Source organism: Lichenostomus cassidix, chromosome 3, assembly GCF_008360975.1.
Source record: "Lichenostomus cassidix isolate B80296 chromosome 3, HeHo_3.0, whole genome shotgun sequence".
Taxonomy (NCBI): Eukaryota; Metazoa; Chordata; class Aves; order Passeriformes; family Meliphagidae; genus Lichenostomus; species Lichenostomus cassidix.
The window spans coordinates 41,125,034-41,132,195 of NC_139483.1; positions in this window are offsets into that span (position 1 = coordinate 41,125,034).

Here is a 7,162-nt window from a genome sequence, read left to right on the forward strand (position 1 = left end):
GCAAATGTCTTCTAGACAGGCTGTAGCATTAAATGATAATTCCCTTCAGCTTCCCTCAGCCCTTCCGGATTTTCATGAGAAAATTCTCTTGAGAACATCTAAACAATCTAAGAGCTCAGACGACAACTCACATTTGCATTTTCATTTTATTTTATTGTGTATTTACACAATAGTAAATTGTAAAAATGTTTTACCAGGAAAGTGTTTGACCTTTCTGACATTAACATCAGTGTGTGCTGCAGCTCAGTGCTGCGAGTACCAGAAAGCCCTCTGTACACTTGGAGTTGAGTGGCACTGCTGATCTTCTCATGGCTGCATGCTAGAAGTGTGAAGCAGCTTAATGATCCCAGGCCAGGACTGGGCATGTTGAAGAAAAATATATGGAAGGATGGTTGTGTTCCTGATGCTTTGTGTTATGCAGGTCTCTAGAGAGACCTCCTTCAGCTCTGTTGAGTCAATACCGCTCACCAGACCAAACACATGGTATTCTTCAACCTGCAGTAATCCTTCTAGTTGTTTTGAGTGGTTTTGCTTGATTCTGTGTAGTCTAGCCCAAAGATTCCATTGTGAAATGACTGTTTTGGCTGAATGCCTGAGTGAATACCTAGGAAGGATATGGCCCCACCAGTGCTCACTGGAATTCATTTTGCTGTTTGTTGCCATATGTCCTGAGCAATGTTTAGATCTAGAGCAGCTGGAGTTTTGGTCCTGAAGTAGAGCAAACAGCAACCAGGGGGCAGGGAGGAGGGGAGGAAGAGAAGGGGAGGAGACAGGGGGAAAGGGCAGGGGAAGGAAATAAGGATGAGATGGGTAAAGAACAAAGTGTCCCATTAACATCTTACTTATACAGCAGAATTGGGTTTGTTATTACTTGGGTTGCTCTGAGGTATTTTGCATATAGAAGTGACAAGAGTAAAGAGACTTCAGAACCACATCCTATTATATGTGTATAGGCTAAAAGATGTAAAAGTGATTCCTGAATTGTTGGAAAAACAATCACTATTTACGAGCTTCAAACTTATAAACTGCTATATACTGTGTGGAGAGTTTTTGGTGCTCTTTGAAGGAAGGAAGCCAGGAAATAATCTAGACTATAAAAAATGTCTGCAGTTGATTGACAGGCTGAATTTTAAGGCAGAATTGGGAGGAAAATACAAGCAGAAGGAAGGAGTACCATTAAGTCTAGCAAAATTTGGACTCTAGTCTTTATTAGCTACCTAGTTCAGAAATAAATGCATTTGCATGGACCATTTCCTTTCTATTTCAAATATATTTTAAAAGCCACAAAAGCATTGAAGTTGACATAGTTAAGCACCCAAATGTTAATAAACATCATAGTAGGATCTTGCAGTTTGTGTACCCATAGTTTGTGTAATGTAGTTCCCAGTCACATAACTGAGTCCTCCTTCCCCTGCAAAACTTCTTTTCTTCGTGTGCCTCCTGGATGACACACAGGGCACCAGGCACTGCATGGTACCAGCCTGTGGCTGTCAGAAGATGCTCAGAAAAAGAGGACGTACAGACAGCAGTCCTTCATGGTTTACAGAATTCTGTCTTTTCACAGTTACTGGGGTTTGTTGTAGTAGACCCCTGGCATTGCAGGCCACATGTCTCTAATAGCTGCTGATCATTTTAGTTTCATCTAAAATAGTCTCATCTCTTTTATTAATCAGCTGTATACTTGTAGCTAGCACAGTTTGCTGCAGCAAGAAGTTCTACCTTAATTTTATGAGGAGGGGAAAATATTTCCTTGGTTTTGACATTCATTGTCTGATAATTTTGTTCTGTTCCCTAACCTCTTGAATTGATAAGACAATGAAGAGCAAAACACCCTTCCAGGGTGTCAGGTAGTCCAGGCCATAGTAAGTGTAGATTAAGATAAAAGTCCCTGCTAAATCACCGAATACTGATGAATGGAAAGGGTATTTGCTCTAACAAATTGCTATGCCCATTCACAGGTCTATATGAAAATTGACCTCACTTTTAACACAGGCATCCCCCAAGCAGTGTGCTGCCACACTGTTGAGTCTGAATGTCTTACTTCCTCAAATGGTAAAGTTCATTCTATTCCTCCCCATTCTGGTCACTTTGTGAAAAACTGTCTCTTAAAAGTGTTTTTAAGTCTAAAAACATGTTACAGAAATGGTATTTCCATTAACAGGTCCTTTGGGTTCACCAAGAAAAATAAAAAGGACTTCAAGTCATGTTGCTAAACTTGTTTCAACACTTGCTGACTTTTGTTAGACCTTTGGGGCTCTGTGGGTTCTTCAACAAAGTCCTGAAATGGCCTTTCTCCTGAGTGGTGTCTAGTTGCTTACGGTGAGCCAGGCTCTAAAACTGTACCATTACAAGACACTGATGTGACAGTTAAATTAACTGCCTGGATGTCCCTTGCCAAAGACTACCCTGGCATGCTGCACATCAGCTATGATGTTTTTTTAAAAAGTACTGGATAGGAGCCCAAACTGACTGAAATAACTCAGCAATGTTCACCATAGTGTACTTCAAGTACAAAATACTAATAAAATTTTCCTCTGTACTGGTAATCTTTGTTAACAATTGTAAACCTCTGTCTGCCTTTCTGTTTCATGGACACTACTATACAACAGCACTGAGCAGCAGGTGAATGGAGAAGGTGGTACATTTTAAGTGCACAGCTGAAGATAAGGTTTTATATCTCCTGAGTGTTGTCCTGAAGAAACAGTCTCTTGGGACAGGGAAGTTGTTGAACAAGGCAGCTGTAGGAGTTATTTCTACAACTTGGTATTACAAGTGTTTGTTACTCTTGCATTAAGCTAAGGGGTAGGGGAAGGAGACAATTTCAGAAGCCTGCTTTTATCGGTAGCCCTGCTTTCTTACTCAGTCCAGATCTTTGCAGTTTCTTTTAGGATAAAACTCTCTTTTTACACGTTTGTGATCTTCAGTGAAGTTGCAGTCTTCTGTTTATGACAAGCCTGATATTTTAGCATATACACATGGGGGGTTGGCTAAGAGCAGGGCTTTATAGTGTTGGGTGCTGTACAAGCATGTCAGCACACGGGCAGTGCTCCTCTGACACTTTGAGAACAGAAGGAAGTAACTCCATCCAAATCCCTCTACCGGGCTGTCAAAGGGAGGAGGCATGCTGGTATTGCTATCCCAGCTCTGAAGAGAATGGGATGGGAAGCAGCTCAGGAGCTATGAGTGTCAGGGTGCAAGATTAGGATCATTATGGTATCCAGTTCTATTTCTTTGCTATCACTTCTTTCCCCCACTAAGTAGTGATGCTTCTGTTTACACTGCTGTTCATCATACATCAATATTGGCTCCAGCAGCCCTGGTAGGGCAGCAGTGGGCCTGGTCAGGCAGCTTGTTGAAATGATCATCCTGATCATCCTTGTAAAGGGCTTGTAAATATCAAGCCTGGAGTTTGGTTTGGGGTGTTTCTTGTTTGTTGGTTTTTTGACTGTTTGGTTTTTATTTACCTTTTTTTGTTGGGTTTTGTTTTTCCTGTGGCTTAAAATTGGTTAACAGAGGCAGGCTGCAGCAGACTGAGTTGCCTGCTTCCATCTGAAAGAAACCTTTGCTCTTGGGATATTCTTTGGGATATTCAGGGATATCTTGAACCCCCTGCCCCTAATTTGGAAGGTGCCAGATCAAACTCCATTTTTACACTTAGACAGGTGGGCTACCTAGACAGCAGTGAGTGCTGTAGTTCTGTTCAGAGACACAGCAACACTCCCACTGAAATATCCAAAGGCTGGATTGCACATGAGTCTTGGGAAGTTTGTGGCAGTGATGAAGTAGGTGGACACCAAGGGGAGAAAGGCTGCTAGATAACAAACCACTCCTGCCAGAAGGTGTTTCTAGTTCTCTGGACAGCAGTGATAGTACCTGTGCTCTCTGATGTCTGCCTTAGGCCAGCCCTGTGCCTGGCTTTGCAACAGCTACTGATGCTTTGTAAGTCATGGGAGGGACAGGGCAAATAAGGGCAGAAACTGTTGTGTGTTGCTGCAGTGATAAACTGGGGTCACACGTAAGACAACTCCAGACAAACTAGTGCCAACTGCATGTGGAGAATGGGCATTTGTCTGGCATCCAGAAAAGCACAGCAAAACTTGTGTACTGACAACTTGCCCTTTAGAACCAGCACAGATCCTTCTGGAGCTGCGTGTACTTCAACACCAGGAATCCGCTAAGCCCTAAATATTTGCTCCCAAGGACTGGAGTTGTGAATGCACATGTGACTTTGTAGTATTTTAGGTTAACATATCACGACTTAAGCTCATTACTGGAGTTGAAGCAAGGCATGTTTGCAGAGCTTTTTTTTTTTTTTTTTTTTTAATTGGTGAGCAGCTTAGCTGGAGACATGTGCATGGACTGCTGTTGCTTTTTGCCATTTTTGCTTAAGGCAATAGCAAAGCAATCTGCATGTGGCAAACAGACCAGAAAAGAATAGCCACAATTTTAGGCACTCTCTTCCCTCCTGGCAACTCCACTCCACTAGTGCAAATATTTCATGACCATTTAGGATGACTGTATAACCATCTGTGAGTTTGGGGGGGGGGGGGGTGTTTGTGTTTTTATATATTATTTTTTAACCCAGAAACAAAGCCTAAACCAAACTGGAGTGTAAAGCTCTGGTGCAACAATACTTTCTGATATCTTTGCCAGGCAGATCTCCTTGTCCTGGAGGAGGTAGGGGTGCTTGGCTTTCTCTTTTCTTTTTAAAATAATTTATCCATAATTCACACTTCTCCAAAGTCTCTCAAGAGAAAACATCCTGTGTTCTCCAACAGCTCTCATCCTGATGCCAGCACAGGATAGACACAGGTGCTGAGAACCCGTCTTTCTGAAGCACTGTTTGTGTCCCCATGGATTGTTTTATTGCATAGAGAGATCACACACCTCAGTGACATCTACCTGCAGAGATGCCAGAGCCCCACCCTGCACACTTCACTGCTCAGGTGCACCTGGCAGTAGGAACTGTATGCTTCAATCAGGTTTAATTTCACGATGGAAATGTTTCATTTTCCTTTAAACGGCACTTTGAAAGAACATGTATTATGAGATTTCAATGCTCTGTTGTTTTTGTACTGCTTGCTTCACTCAATGCAAAGACTTTTGTCCTGAAGTTCCTGGTTTTTTTCTCCTTGAAGATGCAGACAGGCTATAAAGGTATTTCAGTATCATGCAATAACTAAATAGAAATTTAATGTTTGCAGTTTAATCTACAACATGTAACCCCAGTAGCTTTCATACACCCAGTCAGATAACCTGGGGACAGCACAGGTTTGGCAGAACAGCCTGCAGCACCTGAAGCTTCACTGCAAGACATAAACTCTCATCCCTGCACACTTCCCTGGGTGTGCCCTTCTTATGGTGCTTTCACCTGCATCCTCCCCCATATTTACTGGGTTTTCCCCTCTGCACTTTCCAGCACCCCACAGGGACACGGGTCCAGCACTGTGACAAGTTTGGCAAGACCCTGGCCCTTGGTATAACACCCAGGTTTGAAGTTTGCTCTGTCTGGTCTCCCAGACCCCAGCCCTGGGAGATGAGGGGCAGCCACCCTGGGGCTGGGATGGGGGACAGTGCTGGCCCCTGGGGCACACCATGGCACACAGCCTGCAGTGAGCGGCGTGAGGCTCCTCAGCCCACAACAGGGTCACCTAACCACTCCTCTCACTAAAATATACCATTTAATTGGATGTTTCCCCCTTTCACAGCCTTGTGTAGTGTTGCCCCAAAACTACACCAGTCATTTTGCGTTCTAGCGTTTCCCAAAACCAGGTTGTTTAGCCTAGAAGAGGCTCGGGTGTGACCTTACTGCTCCCTACAACCACCTGCAAGGAGGATGCAGCCAGGTGGGAGTTGGCCTCTTCTCCCAGGCAACCAGCGACAGGACAAGAGGACACAGTCTTAAGCTGTGCCATGAGAGGTTTAAGTTGGACATTAGGAGGAATTTCTTCACAGAAGGGGTGATTAGACACCAGATGCACTGCCCAAGGGGGTGGTGGAGTCGCTGTCCCTGGAGGTGTTTAAGGAAAGACTGGACATGGCACTGAGTGTCATGGTCTACTTGACACGGTGGTGTTGGGTCACATGTTGGGCTTGATGACGGCAGAGGTTTTCCCAACCCAGTTGCTTCCGCCCCTCTGTGGGGGAACGCGGGTTTGCTCGGGGCGAGCCGTCCGGAAGGCGCTGCCTGGGCCCTCTCCTGGCCCGCGGGAAGAGGCTACGCGCTGCGCTGCCTCTGCCAACGGGAGAATTACCCCAAAAAATCGCCCTAAAACTGAGCCTGGGGCGAACACAGCTCAGGCCCCACACATCCCCACACCACCCCTCACAGGACGGGCTCGGCCCGTCCCGTCCCACTCCTCCCGGACGGATCGACTGGTCGCGCCCCCGTTCGGAGCACAGCTCCGGGCAGCGCCGAGTGCCAGGAAGGTCCCCCGGGCGCTCCGCGCGGGGAATCGGCGCCAAAAGCCGCCCAGGCCCTGCCCCCTGGCGGCCTCGCGGAGCCTCAACCCCACCGGCTTGGCCGCCGTGAGGCCTTCCAGCGCTGGGAAACGGCCAAGGGGCTTCCACGGAAGAGACGACTGAGAAGGGACCTCAGCAGCGTGTATACATTTCTAAAGGTGGGTGTGAAGAGGATGGAGCCACGCTCTGCTCGGTGGTGCCAAGCAATAGGACAAGAGGCAACGGGCAGAAACTGATGCACAGGAAATTCCACCTGAATATGAGGAACCTCTTCACTGCACAGGTGACCGAGCACTGGAACAGACTGTCCAGAGAGGTTGTGGAGTCTCTCTCACTGGAGATATTCAAGAACCATCTGGATTCAATGCTGTGCTGTGTGCTCTAGGATGACCCTGCCTGAGCAGGGAGGTGGGACCAGACGACACCCTGTGGTCCCTTCCAGCCTGACCCATTCCGTAATTACATATACAGTATATAGACCATATTCTCCTAGCAGTGCCTAAGAGCAGCATTAGGGAGGGCAGGGAGGCTGGGTGTGGGAAAGGAGGAAACCCAGGCACTGGGGTGAGGCTGCCGTGCTATTGCCCTTGTACCACAGACCTCCTGCGAGGAAGGTTTATGCTAATGACCTCAAGTATCAAGGGAGGTTTATGCTAATTCACTCAAATATCGAGGGAAACTGCTCCGGTGGTTTTCCCAG